Genomic DNA, 11,528 nt, shown 5'->3' with positions numbered 1-11,528 from the left:
AGCTCATAAGATCCATTCAAGGAAAACTGTGTTGTAGGAGCAGTCCTATAATAATCTTTTAAAAGCTCTCTATTCTCATTTCCTAGAACTATTATATATTCTCACTAGGTTTTCCGAACTTCATACTAACCTAGGAAAGCTTTTTAGAATTTCCAGATGTGCTGAATGACCTAGCCTCAATGACATAGAATCAACTACCCTTCTTCTGTGATTTCAGACAATTCAAGATCTGCTTTAGGCACAATGGCTTCAAGGTTATTCCATGGAGCTGGAGTGCTGGGCGCACAGGCCCTAGGGGCCTGCGTTCCCAATGGAGCCGCACAGTGCAATCTATGGCATCTGGAGGTGGTGTTCCTACTGGTGATGAGCAGGCGACTGGGCTGGAGAGGGAGGTCATGCTGGCCGCATGCAAGGGACCGGACCCATAAAATGTTTGCCCCAAAGGCAGCCTCAGGTACCAAGGAAGACCCTAATTTAGTCCCCTCCATCACCAACAAGCGGATAGTGGTCTACATCCTTGAAGAGGGCAACTGTGCTGTTATCTGGTTCTGACCACACAAAGGCCAGACCCAGCAATGCCCTAGCTGTGAAACCCATTACAAGCTGGTGCCCCACGAGCTGGCCCACTGACCCCCTGCACTAACTCACTCAAAATGTGGGGTACAGTTTCTTCTTTCCAATAAAGACTAGCCATTACATTGGCTCCTCCTCAAAAATAAATAAGTAAATAAATAGATTAAAAATAAATAAATAAATAAATAAAGATCTGTCTTTCGGTATTCTAATTTGGAAAAGAAAGTCATGACATCATCAAGAAAGTAAGTAAAGCTGTTTAAGTTGAGACATCATGTTTATGCAAATTACAAATTTGTCTGTAAAATTACCATATACAGATTTTTGTCAGAGGCGAGCCTACTAGCCCAATTATGCAAGCCTGAAACGATAAGGGATATTCACCAAACAAATTGTACAAACCAACTGATGGTGCGTTATCCATTAATGTATCCTAAACTTATTCAATAATGTTCACTAGTAGTAACCTCTAGGGTGAATTTTTTTTTCCCATTTGCTACCCTAATAAGGAAAATTTGAAATGTAATATCAATGGAAGAATAATACATGAAAATAACAGTACTATTTTAAAACAAAAAAAAATGCAGAATAAGTAATAAGTAACTAATTTTTAGAAGTGGTTGCAAATTATATGAGTTTCTTAATAACGAATCAATTTCTTATTACATACCATTATTGAATGTGATATGGATTTATATCCTCTTTACATGGATCTAAAGCATATACATTAGATCAAACTGGTTCATTATTGTGAAATCTGGCACTTACAAAACTACCGTGTGGACAAAGCACTCTAAGCCCTGTGTTTTAAGGCCAATGCCTGATACCATGTAGAAAACCAACACATACACTTTTTTGCTCAAACAATAGAGCTGGACTGAATTGCAGGGAAGTCAGTCTCTTTACTCCAGTACCTCTTAATGCTGTGTCAATGCTCAGAAGAATATAGGTTACTAAATGTATTTTTTAAAGGTAAATTTTTTATTTAATATGGAAAACAAACCAAAGATGAAATTATATGCATATTTCAAGAGGTGGTAAGATAAGGTAATAATCACAAAGATAATAAAATATCCACAATAAGTACTACTATTTATCAAGCAGCCAGGAAGTGTCAGGCAATGTAAAAACTACCTTATATTTATTATCTCATACAATATCACAACTACTTTAGACATGAGGAAATTCGTTTCCAAGTGACATGCAGGAAGCTCTAACAACTTATTCAAAGTCACATGATTAAGTTAAACAACTAATATTTGACATCAGGTTTACTGAATGTCAAACACATGTTTTTTTTTCTGTATTCAATATTTCTTTAGTTATGTAAACAACATGTAGATTAACATGGTAAATCCAAGCTGCAATTGGCATTCAACATGTTTGTTCCTCTGATTTCAATTTTCATGTAATATGGCTAAAAAGTAATTTTCCTTAAGTAAATTCAGCAGCAACTATGATAATCTATCCAAGTAAGATGAATTGCATATGTCGTAATACATTTTCTAACATTGCATATGATAGTCCTTTAGTTGATATCAAGGAAAATTACCTGTTTTAATTGAGAAATAAAAAGAGTAAGTCTTATTCCACAGTATAATGAAAAGAATATACAATGTGACAAAAACAAATAATACCCCCATATGAACATATACCACGTGCCAAAAAGTTTTCAAACTCATCTAGTACACAAAAGTGTATTATAGAATACAGGAATAAATATAGTTATGGTGACTAGAAACTAATTGTATATTGGTTCTGAGTTATTCATTTTTCAAATTGTTCTCTTATTTTCATTTTCTCTAAGAATGCTTATTGATTTTGTTTACTATCTTTCCTTACATGTATTAGAATTTTAGTTTACAGGCTCCTTTAATGCACTTTTTAACTTTTCTTTGCTGCTCATTTTTATCTATTACCACATTGTGATTGTGCAGATTTTTTCATTTTTTAAAACAAAGGCTTGTTACTCCTCGCCCCTAGCAATATTGAACATATAAACATTACATATCCAATCACCTTATCATGACACAGCTTAGCTCAAGTTCTGCCTGTAAGTTCTACCTTCAATAACCCCAGGTATAGGTCAGTGGCAGCCTCTTTTTGCAGGTAAAGGACCCAGTACCCCTGTACTTAATTTTATACACAAGCTTAGATCAGGTAACTACTAATTATTTCTGACATTACATTTTTTTGGCATTTTGAGCATTTTCCTGTTGTCTTTCTTTTTTCTGTTTTAGTTTGCCTACTGCAGAGATGCAGAGGGTGAGGGTATCTATATGCTCTATCACTTCCTCACTCTCCTCATTGTTTTAGCTCATTACAGACAGAAATGAGGCAGCTTTAAGGCTGATTGAATGCTGTAGAAGCAATAGTTATTAACCTCATATTGTCTAAGGAAACCATCTAAGTTTCACCATCCAATACTAAATCAAAATCTACCCAAGATAACTAATAACAAAAGTTTTTTCTACTCAGGGATCTCTTGACCCCCTTCCATAGATGTACCCTGTAGTTTGAACTTCACATGAGAATTCAGTTTCAGTGCATTTCCACAAAACCTGCATTATTCAGTCATACCCATGGTATGTATATTTATTTATTTATTTTTTTATGGTATGTTTATTAAATATTGATTATTTGATAATCTAGGGACTACTAACCAGAGAAGAAATGTGAGGTTCTAAGCTGAATTTATATCTGACACACAGAAAATTTCAAAGGGACGGCACAATTCTTCCAGCTCTGTTTTTCATTCTCAAGATTGCTTTGGCTGTTCGGGGTCTTTTGTGTTTCCATACAAATTGTGAATTTTTTTGTTCTAGTTCTAGAGTCTATCATACAGAGTGAAGTAAGTCAGAAGGAGAAAAAGAAATACTGTTTTCTAACACATATATATGGAATCTAAAAAGGTTCTGAAGAACCTAGGGGCAGGACAGGAATAAAGATGCAGATGTAGAGAATGGACTTGAGGACATGGGGAGGGAGAAGGGTACCCTGGGATGAAGTGAGAGAGTGACATGGACATATATACTACCAAATGTAAAATAGCTAGTGGGAAGCAGCTGCATAGCACAGGGAAATCAGCTCGTGCTTTGTGACCACTTAGAGTGGTGGGATAAGGAGGGTGGGAGGGAGATGCAAGAGGGAGGAGATATGTGGATATATGTATACATATAGCTGATTCACTGTGTTATAAAGCAGAAACTTGCACACCATTGTAAAGCAATTATACTCCAATAAAGATGTTAAAAAAAAAAAAGGAAGGTGGTTGCATCTATGGAAAGTCCAGCACCTATTCTTTCTTAACTAGTTTTCACACTTTAATAAAGCTTGGTAATAGAAGAAAAGCAGTAGAAGTTAAGACATATGGAAACACTTATAAAAAGCTACCCTGCCAGGATGAAGTGTATCCAGCTGATGACAGTGAGTACATACTCCTTTAATTATGTTTAGTTATTTTTTTTAAAAAAATTTCATATTATATTGGAGTATAGTTGGTTAACAATGTTGTGTTAGTTTTAGGTGTACAGCACTGTGATTCAGTTATACATATACAAGTATCTATTCTTTTTCAAATTCTTTTCCCATTTAGGTTATTACAGAGTACTGAGCAGAGTTCCCTGTGCTGTACAGTATGTCCTTGTTGGTTATCTATTTTCAATACAGAAGTGTGTACATATCAATCCCAAGGTCCCAAACTATCCTTCCCTCCCACCCTTCCCCCAGGTAACCATAAGTTCATTTTCTAAGTCTGTGAGTCTGTTTCTGTTTTGTAAATAATTTCATTTGTATCATTTTTTTTAAATTCCACATATGAGAGATATCATATGTTATTTGTCTTTGTCTGACTTACTTTACTTAGTATGATAATCTCCATGTCCATCCATGTTTCTGCAAATGGCATAATTTCATTCATTTTAATGGCTGAGTAATATTCCAATGTATATATGCACCACATCTTCTTTATCCATTCATGTGTCGACAGACATTTAGGTTGCTTCCATGTCTTGGCTATTGTAAACAGCACTGCAATGAACATTGAGGTGCATGTATCTTTTTTAAAAAAAATTATTGGAGTATAGTTGATTTACAATGTTGTGTTAGTTTCTGATGTACAGCAAAGTAAATTAGTTATACATATACATATATCCACTCTTTTTTAGATTATTTTCTCATATAGGTCATTACAGAGTATTGAGTAGAGTTCCCTGTGCTATACAGTAGCTCCTTATTAGTTACCTATTTTATATATAGTAGTACGTATATGTCAATACCAATCTCCCAATTTATCCCTCCTCCATTTTTTCCCCTGGTAACCATAAGTTTGTTTTCTACATCTGTGACTCTATTTCTGTTTTGTAAATAGGTTCATTTGTAGTAGTTTATTAGATTACACATTATAAACAATATCATATGATATTTGTCTTTCTCTGACTTAATTCACTTAGTATGATAATCTCTAGGCCCATCCATGTTGCGGCAAATGGCACTATTTCATTCTTTTTTTGTGGCTAATATTCCATTGTATATAAGTACCACATCTTTATCCACTTATCTGTCCATGGACATTTATGTTGCTTCAGTGTCTTGGCTATTGTAAATAGTTCTGCTATGTACATTGGGGTGCATTTATCTTTTTTTTTTTTTGTGGTACGTGGGCCTCTCACTGTTGTGGCCTCTCCCATTGTGGAGCACAGGCTCCGGATGCAAAGGCTCAGCGGCCATGGCTCACGGGCCTAGCTGCTCCGTGGCATGTGAGATCTTCCCAGACCGGGACATGAACCCGTGTCCCCTGCATCAGCAGGTGGACTCTCAACCACTGCGCCACCAGGGAAGCCCTGCATTTATCTTTTTGAATTAGAATTGTCTCCAGATATATGCCCAGAAGTGGGATTGCTGGATCATATGGTGGTTCTGTTTTCAGTTTCTTAAGGAGTCTGAATACTGTTCTCCATAGTGGCTGTACCAATTTGACCTGTACCAGGATGACCACAGGTGCATGAGTTTATTTCTGAGATTTCTATCCTGTTCATTGATCTCTATGTCTGCTTTTGTGCCAGTACCATACTGTTTTGATGATTGTAACTTTGTAATATAGTCTAAAGTCAGGAACCCTAATTCTTCTAGCTCTGCCCTTCTTTCTGAAGATTACTTTAGCTATTCAGGGCCTTTTGTGTATCCACACAAATTTTAAAATTTGTCCTAGTTCTGTGAAAAATGCCATTGGTAATTTGATAGAGATTGTATTGAATCTGTAGATTGCCTTAGGTAGTATAATCATTTTGGCAATATTGTTCTTCCAATCCAAGAACATGGTATATCTTTCCATCAGTTTATGTCATCTTTGATTTCTTTCATCAGCATCTTATCCTTTTTGGAGTACAGGTTTTTATCTCCTTAGGTAGGTTTATTCCTAGGTATTTTATTCTTTTCGATGTGATGGTAAGTGGGATTGTCTCTTTAATTTATCTTTCTGATATTTAGTTGTTAGTACATAGAAATGCAAAAGATTATGGTGTACTTAATTTGTATCCTGCAAATTTACCAAACTCATTGATAAGCTCAAGTAGTTTTCTGCTAGCATTTTTAGGATTTTCTATGTATAGTATCATGTCATCTGCAAACAGTTACAGTTTTACTTCTTCTTTTCCAGTTTGGATTCCTTACATTTCTTTTTCTTCTCTGACTGCTGTGGCTAAGATTTCCAAAACTAAGTTGAATAAAAGAGGTGAGAGTGGACATACTTGTCTTGTTCCTGATTTTAGAGGAAATGTTTTCAGCTTTTCACCAACGACTATGATGTTAGCTATAGGTTTGTCACATATGGCCTTTATTATGTTGAGGTATATTCCCTCTATGCCCACTTTCTGAAGAGTTTTTATCATAAATGGGTGTTGAATTTTGTCAAAAGCTTTTTCTACATCTATTGAGATGATCATATGTTTTTTATTCGATTTGTTAGTATGGTGTAACACACTGATTGATTTGTGTATATTGAAAAATCCTTGCATCCCTGGGATAAATCCTACTTGATCATGGTGTATAATCCTTTTAATGTGTTGCTGGATTCAGTTTACTAGTATTTTGTTGAGGATTTTTGCATCTACGTTCATCAGTGATATTTGCCTGGAATATTCTTTTTTGTGTGTGGTGTCTTTGTCTTGTTTTGGTATCAGGGTGATGATGGCCTCATGGAATGCGTTCAGGAGTATTCCTTCCTCTGAGGTTTTTTGGAATAGTTTCAGAAGGATAGGTGTTAACTCTTCTCTAAATGTTTGATATCAATAGAATTGGCCTGTGAAGCCATCTTTTCCTGGGCTTTTGTTTTTTGGGAATTTTAGAACCACACTTTCAATTTCAGTACTTGTGATTGGTCTGTTCATATTTTCTATTTCTTCTTAGTTCAGTCTTAGGAGATTGTACCTTTCTAAGAAGTTGTTCATTTCTTCTAGGTTGTCCATTTTACTGGCATATAGTTGCCTGTAGTAGGCTCTTATGATCCTTTATATTTCTGTGGTGTCCATTGAACTTCTCCTTCTTCATTTCTAATTTTATTGCTTTGAGCACTCTCCCTCTTTTTCTTGATGAGTCTGGCTAAAAGTTTATTAATTTTGTTTATCTTTTCAAAGAATCAGCTGTTAATTTCATTGTTCTTTTCTATTATTTTCTTTGTCTCCATTCCATTTATTTCTGCTCTGATCTTTGTGATTTCTTTTCTTCTACTAACTTTGGGTTCTGTTTGTTCTTCTTTCTCTAGTTGCTTTAGGTGTAAGGTTAGGTTGTTTATTTTATTTGTAATCCTTCTTGTTTTCTGAGGTAAGATTGTATTGCTTTAAACTTCCCTCTTAGAGCTGTTTTGCTGCATCCTATAGGTTTTGGATTATCATGTTTTCATTTTCATTTGTCTCTAGATATTTTTTGATTTCCTCTTTGATTTTTCAGTGATCCATTGGTTGTTTAGTAGCATACTGTTTAGCCTACATGTGTTTGTGCTTTTTCCAGTTTTTTTTTCTTGTAGTTTATTTCTAATCTCATAGTGTTTTGGTCAAAAAATATGCTTGATATAATTACAATTTTCTTAAATTTACTAAGGCTCACTTGGTCTCCCAGCATGTGATAAATCCTGGAGTATATTTCATGTGCACTTGAGAAGAATGTATATTCTGTTGCTTTTGAATGGAATGCTCTATAAATATCAATAAAGCCCATCTGATCTAATATGTCATTTAAGGTCTATGTTTCCTTGTTAATTTTCTGTCTGGATGATCTTTCCATTAATGAAAGCAGGTGTTAAAGCCCTCCACTAAATTGTGTTACTGTCGATTTCTCCTTTTATGGTTGTTGGCATTTGCCTGATATAATGAGGTGCTCCTATGTTAGGTGCATATACATTTACAACTGTTATATCTTCTTCTTGGACTGATGCCTTTATCATTATGTAGTGTCCTTCTTTGTCTCTTGTAACAGTCTTTATTTTAAAGTTTATATTTTCTTATCTTACAGGAATATTGCAACTCCAGCTTTCTTTTGATTTCCATTTGCATGGAATACATTTTTTCATCCCCTCAGTTTCAGTCTGTATGTGTCCCTAGATCTGAAGTGAGTTTCTTGTAGACAGGATATATATGGGTCTTGTTTTTGTATCCATTCAGCCAGTCTATGTCTTCTGGTTGGAGCATTTAAACCATTTACATTTAAGATGATTATTAATATGTATGTTCTTATTGGTTTTTGTTACTTGTTTTGGATTTGTTTTTGTAAGTCCTTTTTCTTCCCTTCCTCTTTTGTTCTCTTCTCTTGTGATTTGATGACAAACTTTAGTTTTATGTTTGGATTCCTTTTTGTGTGTGTGTATCTATTGTAGACTTTCAGTTTGTGGTTACCATGAGGTTTTAACATAGCAGTCTACATATAAACAAGGATATTTTAGTTGTTGGGCTTTTAATTTCAAATGCATTTCCAGTATCATGCATTTGTGCTCTCCTCTTCTCACACTTGCTGGTTTTGATATCATATTTGTGTGCAGATAATTTCCTATCTTTACTGTATGTTTGCCTTCAATGGTGAGCTTTTGTATTTATAATTTTCTTGTTTCTAGCTGTGGCCTTTTCTTCTCTGCCTAGAGAAGTTCCTTTAGCATTTATTGTAAGCTGGTCTTGTGGTGCTGAATTCTCTTGTCTTTTACTTCTCTGTAAAGCTTTTGATTTCTCCATTGAATCTGACCAAAAACCTTGCTGGGTAGAGTATTCTTTCTTTTAGGTACTTCCCTTTTATTGCTTTAAATATTTTGTGCCACTCCCTCTGGCCTGCAGAGTTTCTGCTGAGAAATCAGCTGATAACCTTATGGGAGTTACCTTGTTTGTTATTTGTTGCTTTTCCCTTATGCTTTTAATATTTTTCTTTAATATTTTCTCAATTTGATTACTATGTGCCTCAATGTGTTTCTTCTTGGGTTTATCCTGCCTGGGACTCTCTGCACTTCCTGGACTTTGGTGACTGTTTCCTTTCTCATTTTAGGGATGTTTTCAGCTAATATCTCTTCAAATCTTTTCTCAGGTTCTTTCTCTTTCTCTTCTCCTTCTAGTACCCCTATAATGTAAATGTTGGTGCACTTTATGTTGTCCCAGAGGTCTCAGATTTTTCTCATTTCTTTCATTATTTTTTCTTTATTCTGTTCCGTGGCAGTGATTTCCATCATTTTGTCTTCCAGGTCACTTATCTGTTCTTCTGCCCCAGTTATTCTGCTGTTGATTCCTTCTAGTGTATTTTTCATTTCAGTTCTTGTATTATTCATCTCTGTTTGTTTGTTCTTTAGTTCTTCTAGGTCTTTGTTAAACATTTCTTGCATCTTCTCAATCCTTGCCTCCATTCTTTTTCTGAGATCCTGTTTCATCTTTCATCTTCACTATCATTATTCTGAATTATTTTTCCAGTAGGTTTCCTGTCTCCACTTTACTTAGTTGTTCTTCTGGGATTTAACTTGATCCTTCATTGGGGATATATTCCTCTGTCATCTCATTTTGTCTAACTTTCTCTAATTGCAGTTTTCATTCCTCAGACTGCAGTGTTGTAGTTCTCCCTGCTTCTACTATCTGCCCCCTGGTGGATGAGGCTTTCTAAGTGGATTGTGTAGGCTTCCTGTTGGGAGGGAGTAGTACCTGCTCACTGGTGAGTGGACCTGGGTCTTGTCTTTCTGATGGGCAGGGCTGTGTGAGGGAGTGTGTTTATCAGGCAGCTGTTTATTCAGGAAGACTTTAAGCAGCTTCTCTGCTGATAGGTGAGGCTGTGTTCCTGCCCTCTTGGTTGTTTGCCCTAAGGTATCCCTGCACTGGAGCCTACAGGCTGTTGGGTGGGGCCAGGTCTTGGTGAGAAAATGGCTGCCTCCAAGAGGTCTCATGCCAATGAGTACTCACCAGAACAGCTGCAACAAGTATCCTTGTCCCTGCTGGGAGCCAAAGCCACCCCCCACCCTCCTGCCTTCAAAGGAGACCATCCAATACTAGCAGGTAGGTCTGCCCCAATCTCTTATAAAGTCACTGCTTTTTTGCCCCTGGTCCTGGTGTGGACAAGACCCTGTGTGCACCTTCCAAGAGTGGAATTTCTGTTTTCCCCAGTCCTTTGGAATTCCTGAGATCAAACCCCACTGGTCTTCTCGACCAGATTATCCAGGAGCTCCTCCTACCAATATCAGACCCTCAGGCTTGGGGGCCTCCTGTGGGGGTCAGAACTTTCACTCTCGCAGGAGATTTTCTGTGATCTAATTGTTTTCCAGTTTGTGGGTCGCCCACCCAACAGGTATGGGTTGGATTTTATCAAGATTGTACCCTCTTACCATCTCATTTTGGTTTCTTCTTTGTCTTTGGACGCAAGGTATCTTTTTTGGTAGGTGCCAGCATTTTTTTGTCCATTGTTGTTCAGCAGTTAGTTGTGATTTTGGTGTTTCCATAAGAAGGGCTGAGCTCAATTCTTTCTACTCCTCCATCTTGTCTCCTCCTCCATTAGAGAATGAATAAATGAAAGAATGAATAAATGAAAGGTATTCTGAATTTCTGTGATCTTCTCTAATGTGATTTCACCACCTTTCTACCTGTCATCCACTGACAGCTGTACATTGTTATCATTTAATGCAAAGCATGATCCTGGAATAGATCAGTTCTGGAGGCTTGGAAGTACAAATACAATGTGCCAGCAGTTTCATTGTCCAATGAGAGCTTCCTGATTCAGTCTTCTCCTAATTATGTTTAGTTCTGTTCAATCTTTTACTTGAACTTATTTTATCCTTTTCATCAGTAGACTATTTAATTCCCTTCCTTTAATGGGCATATTCAGATAAATACATTCTCCACCACTGATTTCTAGTACTTCATCAAAAGCCATATCCTTTTATTTTAGGGTGCATAACCATACTATATTTGTTCAGGTTGCATTTCAGGTGTGGCCTTGTGATTGAATCCAGGCCAGTGCATTTGAGATGAAATGATAATTGCTACTTCCACAGTGGAACACAAAAATCCCCCATGCACTCTCATTCTTTCTTTTCCCTCTTCCTACAGCTAGAAACTGACTTGGCAACTTAGACTTGATTATGCTAATAAGAACAGTCTGACATTGGAAACCAATGCTGAAGATAGCAAAATGTCTAACAAACTGAGTGACTGAAAGATTTTGTCTGGAGAACAGCCCCCCATGACCTGCATACCTGCACAGATGTTCTATTATAAGCCACTGAAATTTTGGTCTCTACTCATTACCACAGCCTTGACTAAACAACTAATGCAGTTCTGTGAGATTCTTGGAAAACTGATGGTTTATAAATTGTCTGCTTAAGGATTTTATATTCTTTACCTCTTCAGTCTTCAAGGTTTTGTGATTTTGTAAGGAACAGTGATTAGTTGATTTCTTTCTCCTGTCTGAATTATTGTTTTACCACAGAATAACACACTAATTGGTGG

General features: G+C 36.3%; 1 pseudogene across 1 annotated transcript; it reads left to right on the top strand.

Moving 5' to 3' along the window:
* Nucleotides 1-243: 243 nt before the first annotated feature.
* On the top strand, nucleotides 244-705 carry LOC309793868 (cytochrome c oxidase subunit 5B, mitochondrial-like; annotated as a pseudogene). The gene has a single exon. The product of its transcript is annotated as a cytochrome c oxidase subunit 5B, mitochondrial-like (transcript).
* The last annotated feature ends 10,823 nt before the right edge of the window (nucleotides 706-11,528 follow it).

Source organism: Mesoplodon mirus, assembly GCF_964341445.2.
Source record: "Mesoplodon mirus genome assembly, chromosome: 2".
NCBI classification, from domain to species: Eukaryota; Metazoa; Chordata; class Mammalia; order Artiodactyla; family Ziphiidae; genus Mesoplodon; species Mesoplodon mirus.
The sequence above is the reverse complement of the archived record's forward strand: the minus strand, read 5'-3'. Positions and strand labels throughout refer to the sequence as shown.